The following is a 13571-nucleotide window of genomic DNA, read 5'->3' as shown; positions in this document are numbered from 1 at the left end:
TAAATTAAAAAAATATTAAGTATTTTATTTTTGATAATTAAGGGAAATTAATATGTAAAAGCTAGATATTTATCTAAATCAATTTAAGTTATACATTTATTAAATTTTTTTTATAATTATGAATTAAAATTAATTTCACACATACACATAAAATTGCTAAATTATTTATAAAATAATATTTTAATATCTATTTTAATCAGTGAACTATAACATAATAAGTAAAAAATGTGTAGTCTAATTAATAGATGAAATGATCTTTTGTAAGTTATTTTTTCATGGTAATTTTAATCAAAATCTTATAGGGATTTTTAAAAACATGAATTTAAATTAATTAATTTGTAAAATTAAAACTCCTCAGAGTTTTTTTAAGGTACTAAATTAATTTATGCATTTAAAAATATATAGTCAATTTTCAAAAAAATATCTTAAATTTTAATATATAATATTAATATTTTTCTTATCATATTAATCTAATTATCACAATACATTTAAAAAATTATCATTAATATAAATTTTCCCTACTAAAAACACCAAACATATCTACCTAGAGTTAAATCAATTAAATGATCAATATTATTGATTTACTTTCATAAATCTTTATAATCTAAAATTTGAAAAACTTACTTTATTCACCTATATAATATTTCCCTTTTTTTTTATTTAATTCTTTATATTCATTTTTTTAAACCCATTTTCTTATGTTACAATTATACATAGAAACTAATTTTTTTATTACTATTTTATTTCTTGTATGGTTTTTATTGTTTTTTTATTTATTTTTACGCCGTAAGGCGTTCCCTCTGAGAGGAACTCCCCTCCGTGCCGCGGTGTCTCGTTATGGGCCCTTAGATCGATTGTTAGACGATGAAATAAACTCCAACCATTAGATCATCGGCGAGTCATTTCTCTGCATCTTCATCAGCTTCTGGCTCTTCTGTTTCATCTTCTGCATTGCCGCCCTTAGCTTCACCCTTCAGGTCTGCATGGGCAGGTTATGGAAAGACAGGTGGCCTGCGGCTTTCATCGTCTCTCCAAGACTTCTCAACATACCGCAAGGTTGGTTCTGAAGAAGGGGATTTAGCCTTGAGCGGTGCTGGTATTCTTCGAACAAAACCTTCATCGATAAGGGAGGGCACAGGAGGAGGCACTAGCTTTTCAAAGGAGAAGGGCCTACCTTCAACACCATTGAGAAAACAATGCTGGTTAAAGGTGGCTGTTGGGTTTTTACTTCTCTTAATGCTTTTAATTTTGATCATTGCGGGATTTGGTTGGTTAAAATCTTATCGGAGTACAGAGGCATCACATTTTTCTATAGTTTTGGACTGTGGGAGCACTGGTACCCGAGTTTATGTGTATGAGTGGGTGCGGAATGATGGCAAGCATCAAGGGAGTCTTCCAATGGTGCTGCGCCCATTTCCTGAAGGTACTGATGGCAAGTCAAGGCAACAGAATGGTCGAGCTTATCATCGCATGGAAACTGAACCTGGTTTTGATAAACTTTTACACAATGAATCAGGGTTGAGGTCAGCCATGGAACCACTGCTCCAGTGGGCTGAAAAGCAAATACCGGCTCATGCTCATAAAAATAGCCCTCTTTTCCTTTTGGCCACAGCAGGGCTTCGCAGGATGCCAAGTTCAGATTCAGAATGGATCCTGGACAAGGCATGGTCAATTCTAGAAGAATCTCCATTTATGTGTCGAAGAAACTGGGTTAGGATAATTACTGGGGTAGAAGAGGCTTACTATGGATGGGTAGCTCTTAATTATATGATGGGTAGATTGCAGAATATGCCGATTCTGGAGACGTTTGGTGCACTTGACTTAGGGGGTTCCTCATTACAGGTGACATTTGAATCTAAATATGGCTTGAATCTGACCATTGGAACAATGGAACGCCATCTAAATGCATATTCTCTTACAGGTTATGGCCTAAATGATGCCTTTGAAAAGTCCGTTGTACTTCTACTCAGAAAAAATTTAAAAACTGACAGTGGGAAATTCTCTGGTGGTCAGTTGCATCTCAATCATCCTTGCATACATGCTGGTTATAGACAGCAATACTCATGTTCTCAGTGTTCTTTCTTACTCCAGAATGGAAGTCCTCTGGTTGGTGGAAGAGACATACGTAAAGAAGAATCTCGAGTAGGGCTTGAGTTGATTGGTGAGCCCAACTGGGAAGAATGTGAAGCTCTAGCGAAATCAACCATAAATGCCTCTGAATGGTCACATTCGGGGGCAGGGACAGACTGCAAACAACATCCTTGTGCTATCAGTGATCAGCAGCAACAATCTCAAGGGCAATTCTATGCTATGTCAGGTTTCTTTGTTGTGTTCAAGTTTTTTAATCTATCTGCTGCTGCTTCATTTAATGATGTTCTAGAGAAGGGTCGGGAGTTCTGCACTAAAACTTGGCAAGATGCTGAGCGGAGTGTTGTTCCACAGCCTTTTATAGAACAATATTGTTTTCGTGCTCCATATATAGTATCACTCCTGAGAGATGGTTTGCAATTGAAGGAGCAACAAGTAGTTGTGGGGTCTGGTAGCATTACTTGGACTTTAGGTGCTGCATTGTTCCATCGGTAATGGAATTTCTCCAAGTCGTTCTGGTAAGCTCTGTAACTGAAACTTTAAATTATTCATCTTCAACAGTTTTTTTGCCATTTTGATTAAATTCTTCCAGATCCATCACAGTGAGTTTTTTGAGTTGACATTTTGATCCAGCCAGAGTGGCTCACCATCAGGACTCAAAAAACACTTGCTGGCTCGAAGCCTCCAAATATCAACTCAAAAAACTCAGTGTGATGGATCCAAAAAAAATTAATCAAAGTTATTCACATCACAGAATCCTTAACTCAGAAAAAACTTATTTTACCAATTGAATAATCTTAATTGATCATTTTTCTTTTCCTTCACTCACTTGACAATCTGCCTCTATATGTTTGTGTTTATGTTGCCTTTTAATTCTCTTTTCTTTCAGAGGCTATGCATTTATTACTCTTCGCTGCATCTTATGCTTATGTCAAGTTTTTAACCTCCGTGGTTACAGAAATGTTGATTCCCCTGTTTTTGCATAAAATTTTCACTTAAGTTTCTTATTGAATTTACAAGTGTTTGTTGCTTGAGTGCCATGCTTGGTTGTCTTTGGTTTGCCAAAGGTTTTGAGAAGATTAATACGATTAGTTTGGACTAGTGCTCAGCTGAGTATTAGCAATAGTTTATAATTTCTGTAACTATACTCATGATGATGATTTGTTCCATGAAAAAATAACACACAACAAAGGATCTGTACATGTGAACCTGTAGTATGTGGAATAAAGTCAGCTCACTCCCGTTGAGGATGTCAATTAATTTTCTCATGTTCCACTAATATCAACAAGGGTAAAACCACAGAAGAGGCATCCTCAGGTCATGAGCTGTTCAAGACTAAAAGCTCATGGGCTCTTGATATGTTTGGCTATTGCTGTTCCACATTTTTCATTTTTGTGATTACTACACAATTAAATGCAGAACAGGTTTAAAGTCTATGAAGTGTTTCAGATGATTGGGAACACCTATGGCAGTATTGTGTGGAAAATGGGTATATTATAATGTGGCATTGTGGCTGCATCTAATGTTTCCTCATAATCAGGTTTCTGGGATTCCAAGTGAGCTGAGGTGCCTCCCTTCCTGGATGCTTTGTTCACAAGGATGAAACCAAGTGCCTTTGATGCACCATTTGCGTGAGTCAAGAACTGTGGATATGAAGAATGGGATACTCGATGACATTCTACATGATATCGTTGACGTTGTTGGATTATGTCAAACAGTCAAAGTGGACAATGAAACATTTGGAGATTCCATGAATTTCAAAAAGCATGCCTTCCTTAAAGCAAATATAAAAGATTTAACACTGTACACAGGATACTTCCCAAAGCTTGTTTAATTATAAAACACATATATTTCTCAAATGTAGAAGTCATACCATGTGTGTGTTCCTTAATAAACCTTATAATAGAGTTTATAGAGCTGATCTTTTCTACGGACGAGATAGTCATTTAGGAAAAGAGGCTAACTTGAATTTGAAATGTTGTGTGGTCATTAGTATGTGTCGTAACTATGTTAAAGAAGCGACCAAATTGAAGAAACAGCAAGTGTATTTCCCTGGAGGTACCTTGTAGTACTGAGAAATTATTAATGATATGTTTTTCACCCCTTGTATTTAATATGCAAACAGGAATCTAGCAATTAGTTATTTCGTTTTTTCTATTCAAGACCAGATCCATAGTGCCTAAATTTGCTACTGGGCTAACCTGCATAGCCATGACTCTTTTCAGCATCTGGTCACAAAGGAGTGTCCTCTCTAGTTCTGTTTTCACACCAACACGTTTCTTGGCATGTGCCTTAGGGCATCTTAGTTGACCCTTGTTTCTGGTCATATGCTCAGGATTCTTTCCTTGTTCCCTGCTTGTGAAATGTGTCAAAAAGATCTGAGCTATAACATCAATTGTAACATTGCAGATCATGCTTGTCACTATTTTTTTTATGCTCCTCTTCATTGGCCACTGATCCATGGCAATGCATTCCTTTTCTGATGAGTGACATTCAGAAGAAGTTTTTAACATTAGAATAGTTTGATTCCAATTTTGGTTATAATTTAATACAATGCATACTTCTTCGATCCTGGAAATTGAGGGAAAATTTTACATGCAAGAGATATCGAAGACAGTGCACCTTCGTAGGTAGTTAATCCAGGGGATAACCATCAACATGGTGACAAACTCAAGTTGAATGTGTTTCCCGTGTGATCTAGGCTTAACTTTCCCCAACCTCTTACGTGCTCATTATTTGCTTATCATTTCCTTTTTTCTCCAAAGGCATTGCTCTAAGTTATTCTTGACAAACGGAGTTATATGGGGAAGTTGTTCATATCATGGACAGAATTAGCAAGGATCGAATAGAAGTTCACCACTTTTGCATCTCTCCAAAAGCTTTAGCTTTGTTTACACATACTGTAAACATGGATACGTTTTGGATCTGATTGGATTTCTTTTTTTATGGGCTTGGTTCTGATGCAACTGACATTTATTTACAATGAGGAATTTCATCTCTTCTTTTCCATTTTCCTAAAGTTGTTTGAACTCATTTCCAGAATTGCTAACTGGTGTGGTTGAAGCTACTATAAAAAACTAAAAAAGGATCAAATAAGGCAATTCTAGGGGATGGGCTGACATCCATTGTAGGAGGTAGGCTGCATGTTCTACTCTTCTCATGTATTATCATTGAACTGAAATTTAAGTCCAGGACTACAGTTTGTAGATCTGTTTCTATTGTCTTTGGTGCTTTGATCCTTCAACTAGTTTCCCCCATTTTATTCTGTCTCATGTGTTGTGAAACTGCCTTCCCTATAAGTGGTTCGGGGGAGAAGCTTTGCTTCTTTTAATAACATGCTCAGTCTACTAATCCTGATTGGATGGGATAGAAATTCATGTGGTCGCCATTAAGATTTCTATTGTTTAGTTTTACTTTACAAGAAGGATTTTGTATCTACTTTATTGATCTCATCACAGGAAACCTTCCAAATTCATTTGTCATGTAATTCTAATAATGTTGTTTATTCTTCCTTGAAATGAAATTAAAACAGTTATGAATCATGATGTTGCAAATTGTATATGATTTCTGTCTGTGTTTTCCCAAGCATCATATTCTGTAATGTAACTGGAATTATTTTTCTTCATTATTTTCAGGGGATGGAAGAGCAAAGATACCACTTAGCCCTTCAAATTCAGGGTGTCAGCAACCATTTGGACTTGCGCAAAGCCTTGCGGGTGGAAGTGTGCAACATGCTGATTCTCTCAAGCACCAGTCAACTGTGTCAGTTGGATTGTGTTTTCCAAGCAATTTGGGGCAAATACAAACTGATACTGGACCCTTGTGGACGCCTCACAGAGGTCAAATGCGGTTGCAGAGTCGACGATCACAATCAAGAGAAGATCTCAGTTTATCAGTTTTAGAGAGCCATGTCGTCAAGTTGTGATGGCTAGAAGCTGTATATAGATTTTAGAGAAAGGCTGTGCTTTTCTCAAAAGTGTACATTACAGGAGAATCTGGAATATCAACTTGTTAAGCGAGTGTAGCTTTATGCAGCATCTCTGGGCTGGTTCTTTATGTATTGAGGGGAGATCCCTACAGCACAACTGAAATATATACTAAAATATTGCGAATTGTATTTTTGGTCTCTCTACATTTTGGCGGATGGTTGGATCTTGTTAATTTTATCTGTAATGTTAGCATATTCATCTCGCTTAGCGTCTTTGATGGATATTTGTAACATAAATGCATTTTAAATAACATTTTTTTTTCAACTTCAGGTCGCTGACAGCCAAATGTCATATTATAGAGTTATCATTTTATTCTTTTTGGAAATTTCGAAATCTCTTGGGACCCGTGTTGTTTCCTGGCAGTGTAAAGTTTCTTTACTTTTCAGAGGTTAAAAGGAAGATTCTGAACACAGTTCATTGGCAGTTCATTCATGTGTTATCTTTAATAGTCAAACTCCAAGTTCATAGGATTCAATTAGTCTCCAAACCTTTTAGACTATTTAAATTTATACCAATGGCAAATAATTATTACAACAATGTACTTGATTTATATCATTCAATTTTTTAATCAGGAAAGAAAATTGATCTTAAATTTAGGAAATGTCATTTTTCGGAGCCAAAATGGCAGAAAATAGTGGTTGGAATACCGTAATTACGCCGTAAGGCGTTCCCTCTGAGAGGAACTCCCCTCCGTGCCGCGGTGTCTGGTTATGGGCCCTTAGATCGATTGTTAGACGATGGAATAAACTCCAACCATTAGATCATCGGCCTTTTTAGAAACCAAGCGTCACCGAAGAGAGGCCAAGCGTCTGTGGATGGATGAGAGAGGACAGCAATCTGAGGCGCCTCGATCCCCTTCGATCTGAACATCAGGGAGCTCTATGAAGCGGATCATGTCCCTTGACGAAGATGGCAGGGTGTGGTGAGGAGAGCCGTCCATCCATTCGGCGGTGAAGAAGGTGACAGAAAACCCATGGTACACAGTGAGCCGAATATTCACACCAGTTCACACCAGTTCTTCACTTGATCGCTCTACTTTGTGGTCACTCATTTCAGGGCTCCTCGGCATTCTCGTTCTCTGTTGGCGAAAGCTTTCTTATTCTTTATTCTTATTCTTTCCCCCGTTGCAATTTCCACAGGGCTTTGCATTGCAATCAGCCATGCAATTCAAAGAAAAACCAAATATTCTTGCAGCAGATGTCTTCCCTGTACCTCTGGGCCCATGAAAAAGATAAAAGGGTGCAATCTTATCTTTGTTAATTGCACTGGAAAGAGCTTGAGCAATAATGCTCTGCCCAACCAGTTCCTCGAAAGACTTGGGACTGTACTTTTGACTCAAGCTTCTATTCACTAACATGTTTTCGTTAGTCCTCATCTGTAAGGATTCCTCCTCTGTCTCATATTCACTAATCCCTGACTTTCTGGTCCTGTGATGAGTTTTGATGAGAGGATGGAGATCTAGCTCACTGAAACGTCTGTTGTTTACATGGGGAGAATCACCATAATCGTCCAGAGGCGAGTCCAAGGTTAAAACATTCGTGTGGGGGGGGATCTGACCAATGGGGTTTCATCCTTTGAATAGGAGCAATCCGAGGAAGAAAAATCTGTAACATATTCAAATTGAATAGGTTCTTGATAGTGCAGAGTACTAGCAGAATCAGAGAGTGATTTTCTCCTATTGGCAACCAGCACACCACATGAAAACCTCTTCCCTCTGATGCCCTTCAATTTTTTACCTCTACCATTTCGCCTTCCAGACCAGGACCAAGGAAGTCTGCATCCATTTCTTGAAATTGTTTGACAACCCCCAAACTCTTCAACATTTCTTTGTATGTCGATGTTGTTTTGCAGATTTTCCTCCCTTAAAGTTTTATGGTCATAAGGCCCAATGTAAGGGTCTATAGTATAAGCCCCATTGTCATCTAAAACAAGTTCGAAGCTTTCTTCTTTGCAAGTATTAGCGGGAGAACTAATCAATGAAAAATCATCTTCATCTACAGGCAGTGTAAACTCATGGAAGGAATTCAGAGCTGCAGGATGGTTTTCATCGGTAAATCCCTGGTATATTTTGAATGATCTTGAAGATGTAGATTTGCTCTTTCCAGCAACAAGTAATTTTTACTTGAAAGTACTTGGGATTTTTTCGGTTGCTTTTCCTTCTATGATATTTGAGTGCACCTTCAGCATCGAGATCCTCTACCAGAGTACTTCCACCAACAAATTCTCTTTTTGAACTCTTAATATTTTGTATGATTTTCTGTACTGTATCATGTATGCTGTTTTTATCAGAAGTTGTCAAGTTGGTATCAGACACTTTTCCTTCTTGTAAGGCCATGGAACTCATTTATATTGAAGCAGTTAAAGATAATTTTGCATAGGTTATTCACATTAAGGACTGTAGCCTTTCAATTGTTCATCACAGACCAACATTATCAAAATTCAGTCACAAGTCTGGTGTCGAGATAAATTTGCCACGTCACCTGATTTTTCAAATACAAAAACAGATATCTTAGAATACCCAGAATAGGAAAGCTTATTTCTATTCCAAAATCTACTGTGCTTTTTGGCTTCTCTAAGCTCAGGTTTCTACTTTATGCCTGCAAGTTTCCTCATTCACTCAGTTTTATCTACGTTAAGATACCCATGAGTTCATGGACTCTCATTATGATGTTTTGATCTATTAATTCGTCGCAGAAATCCATCTTGTTTTATCTTACTTAGTGGTACAATTCCATCTTTACTTCGTAAAATTCCTGGATGTACCAATTTCAATGATTTTGAATAATTAAGACTGACACATCAAGGAGTTCTGGTTCAAAATCTCTCAAGTTAGACTCAGTTTCAGAATTCCAAGTCATATAATACGCACACCTAAACAGTTTAAGAGCATTAAAGTTTTATCGGAAATTTAAGGTTGAAAAGGCTTTCTGATGAGATTCTAGCTTTAGGAAAATCTGTGCGAAGATAGAATTTCAGTGCCATGGATGGAGAAAGTCAAAGTTATCCTCTACCGCCAGCTTAGACGCCATCAAATATTCCAAAAATTGAGGACTTCCTGTGAAAGTTCACGCTTTCCCTTCATCATTAATAGAGCAAGCAGCAAGAGCTTATCATTTCCCATGCACATGTACATATTATTCATAATGATCCCTATCCATGATTAATACATAGCAGTTACGATGAATCTACCACTCAATATAACTTCCAATTGCAGGGAACAACACTAAGAAAAGAAAAGAAAAAAACCCTGCAACACAGAAATTGGACGAAAAATTCTATTATCTATAATAAACTCTTTGTGAGTTCATAACACAGATTATCCTTGAAATGAGAAAAAACCAATAACTTCCCTTTTTGATTCGGAAAGAGTAGGCAGTGGTAGGCAGGTTGCTTACTTGAATTTTGAATTTGAATGATGATATTCTCAAAATCAATGCCCAAGCCAGCACCATTGAATTATAATTGCTAATGTGACTAACTATATATATATATTTATAGCACGATTTCCATCTCTACGACTTAATATAAGATTTGGAAATGGTGGCCATCAACTACTCCATCACCATTAGCAGGCCTGCATTTAATAATATTCAAATTAAATTTTGTGCAGGCCTAATGGAATGGAGTCATGCAGTTTAAATAAACAAGAGAGAAATCTTGTTAAATTAATTAATAGAAAATGCTGGTTGGTGGCAGAATGCAAGGTCATTTTAAGATCAGGAAGGTGACTTTCGTTGTATTGTGGATTTGTGTTGGTTTATTAATCACTTATTCTGATTCATATATGTTGATCTCATTATCTATATGATCCGAATATAAAAAGTAGAGGATTCCTGAGAATAGAGAATATATTCATTAGTTTATAATTTATGTTCTAGCATTATTTGGCTAGCTGACCAAGTCATTTGGACATGGCTTTGCCCTGGTTGCAGGTATTCTTCAAAGTGATCCACTAGTGCAAGTGTTTATCATAGATCTCCACAAAAACAGTGAAGTGTTTATCATAGATCTTTATCATAGATCTCCACAAAAACAGTGAAGTGTTTATCATAGATCTTCACAACAACTATTAACAGTTAATCCATATGGATATAATTTCGAAAACAGTTTGGGATACAAAATTCAATTCATTACGCCGTAAGGCGTTTCCCTTTGAAATGAATTGCCCCAGCCGATGCCGTGTCTTATTGTTGACTGAGTTTGGGATACAAAATTCAATTCATTACGCCGTAAGGCATTTCCCTTTGAAATGAATTGCCCCAGCCGATGCCGTGTCTTATTGTTGACCGTAGATTTGTGGTGTTAGACGATTGAAGGAAGTTTGGTCGTTGATCCTCACACTGTCCTTTTGTCTCCCAACCCAATGGCCTCTGTGTCTTCTGAGTTATTGTTCGGGCGGTGGCAGATTAAGCATTTCTTGCTGTCGAGCCTCACACGGACACTGGAGGCCTTTCCTACGATGGTCATGATTTTCGCCGACTATGAACCCCATTGGCATTGCAATGGAGGGAAAACTCCAAAGGATTTCCTTTCCGTGAAGCCAAGGTTCGAATCCTGCAGCCCGACGGGATCTATATGCTCCATGGACCCGGCCTCATGGGACTGGGACGGAGGCCCCGGGGTTTCGACGGTCTGCGGATGGGATCTCGTCTGCGGCCAGAAATACAAAGTTGGGTTTTTGCAGTCTGCGTTCTTTGTCGGGTGTTTGCTCGGTAATTGATATTTTCAGCCCCTGTGCGCTTTTATATCTGACGGCTGATCGCCATTAAGATTTTCTTTCAGTTTCTGATTTATTTTTTGATACAGGTGCAGGGATATCTGGGCATCTATCGGATTCTTCGCTGGGGCGTGAGGGTGTCCTGAAGTTGGTCTGCATCTGCAATGCCATTTTTTGGTTTCTTGATGGCAATGTCGCCGAATTTCTGGGTTTATTTAATTCTCCGTCTATTGACGGGAATTAGCAATGGTGGCCTGGGGTTGTCGTCGTTCGTCTTAGCGACGGAAGCCGTCGGACCGTCCAAGAGAGCACCGGTTGGCATGTCGACTTTCTACTTCTTTTCTCTCGGCATAGCAGTGCTGCCGGCTCTGTCCTACTTTTCCAGCAACTGGAGATATATGTACGTCGCGGGTTCGATCCCCTCGGCCGTGTATTGCATCTTCGTTCTGCCATTCGTTTGGGAGTCCCCGCAATGATACCTGGTGAAGGGCAGGCTGAAAGAAGCCATGGGCATCATGAGATAATAATCATCATCCCTCCATGATTCACATTATAGAAATAATAATTGACATTATCCACATACACAACTCTTGTGATGCATCTTTCTCATATGCTCAGGTCATTTTTTGAAATAAGTGTACTCATCCAATGATGGAGACTCAACACGCATGAGGTACATTAGTCATTTATTCATAAGAATATTTTTCATTTAGTATATTGGGATGTAAAGATTGTGGGTTGAAGTTGGAAATGAATCATGATGCTTGGAACTTATACTTGTTGCATTATTTCATTTTTGTGGTTATATCCTCCTTCTAGTGAAGTGTAACCATATAGGGACTTGTCCAACCTCATTAAGAATAATAAGCCTAAATAAATTAAAATAGAGTGGCTATATCATTTCATACTCAACACCTTCCATGCATCCCTTTTTTCCATTCTCCTGTCTTTTAACTTACTTAGTGTCATTAGTTTGCAAGTTTCTTACTTGTCTCATTAAACCGATCGAGTATGATGTGTAAGGGTGTCCCTCCATCATCAAAGTTGAAATTTTGCTCATATCCACCAAAATAAAATAAAAAATAAAACTTTACAAAAACAAAAATAAAAAAATAACCACACAAAACATTAAAATAATATTTGTTAAATAAATTAAATCCCTCTAAACTCATGTTAGATTTATATTTAAAATAAATCTAAATTAATTCTATTGGAAAAAATGGTGTCCATTTTCCCTGCAGTTCAACCTCGCACTTTATTTCATTTCATAAAAAATGAACACCACTCCATTCAAGTACAGCCTTTGACATGTTACAAAAATTGAAAGATCCATATAACCAGCATCCATATGCTCTTAATCCGTGCTGCTATGAAGCCTTCACATGGGTCCCCTCGACCTAAAATTATTTAATGAGAAAGTTCAAAGGGGAGGTGCATTTTCGAACGGGCTCGCCTTTTAACAACCTGCGGATCCTCACTTGATTGTCCGTGCTGCACTAATTTGTTTATCCTGTCGCACAAAAATTATGTTTTCAATGACAAATTTTACAAGTAATAATAAATTTTTAAGATACAGTGAGCGTTTACAATGATTCAGTGCATGGTTTAACGACGTTTTAGGAGCTAGCCATGGGAGATTTCAGAAGACTATGCTGCTGTTGATGCCTAGAGAGGTTTGTCTATTTTGTTCATGTGTGAAGTCTCGAGGAGACTGCATTTGTAGTTGGGACACTGTTGCCTGCACCTTAAAGGCCTGCTTAGACCTTCATAAACAAAGTTACATTCAAATGAAGCATGCCAACCGAGCCAACATACTAAATAAGTAGCTTCCACTAGGTATTTAGTCATATATTCTCTGTTTGATATGTGCTTATTTATTTTTTATTTTTCAACTTGAAAGGGTGTACCTAATGTCTGTGCATATCCTTCTTACTTCCAGAACACCTAGAATAGGTTACATCATTTGCATTATCAAAAGTACAATCACAACACACGCAAACAAATACATACACCCACCAAGCACAAGAAAATAGTGTGATGGCTATCAACTTTTTAAAATCAAACTTGTAATAATCTCAATAATAAATCTAATGTTCTTTAGAGAAGACCTGCTACTCTAGTTTTTGTTGGGTTTCGTACAGTTTATAGTGTATCATAAGGAAATACATTTCTTGAAGGGATTGCATCAGAAGGCTCAACGGACCTTTGAGCATTTTTGTAGGGGTTTATGTTATACAATCATTAAATTTTTTGATAAAATTAGTCTGGACTATCCACATGCCTATTTTTTTCAATAAATTTGAAGAAGTGCATGTTTTTGCTTTAATAATATGTATACTGAGTACTCCTAAAATTTTCTGAACTGTAGTTTTGTGGGCCAATTGTTTTCTGTATTGTACGGTATCCACATTTGAATTCAGATTCTATCTTGATAACTATCATTTCTTAGTATGTTTTTATGAATATATTGCATTGTAAGTGTTCTCTCTTCTTACATTGGACAAGAGAATACGACTGTCTTTGACAATGTGAAGTTGTGGAAGATGCAAAACTTCCCTTGCTTTACATGAGCCAACTTGACCTTCAATAGAAATGTTGCTGAACATAATGAGAAGTTTCATGCTTCTTTAGAGAGCATCCCTAAAGGCTTGTGTAATTCCTGCTTTGTTTTGGTTGATGCCTTGCTGAGGAATCATTGAGACTCATCATGGTTTTGTGGTCCAATCAGAACCTATTCAATACTCACCTTCGTTGACTATATTAGTCGAACACAAACC

At 37.4% G+C, this 13571-nt stretch overlaps 1 pseudogene; it reads left to right on the top strand.

The window, feature by feature from the left end:
* Positions 1–873: 873 nt before the first annotated feature.
* On the top strand, positions 874–6209 carry LOC149258580 (putative apyrase 7 pseudogene; annotated as a pseudogene).
* Positions 6210–13571: the final 7362 nt, after the last annotated feature.

Source organism: Pinus tabuliformis, chromosome 6 (genome assembly GCF_031772625.1).
Source record: "Pinus tabuliformis cultivar Carrire ecotype Pingquan chromosome 6, CPIR1, whole genome shotgun sequence".
NCBI classification, from domain to species: Eukaryota; Viridiplantae; Streptophyta; class Pinopsida; order Pinales; family Pinaceae; genus Pinus; species Pinus tabuliformis.
This window is presented reverse-complemented; position numbering and strand designations above follow the sequence as displayed.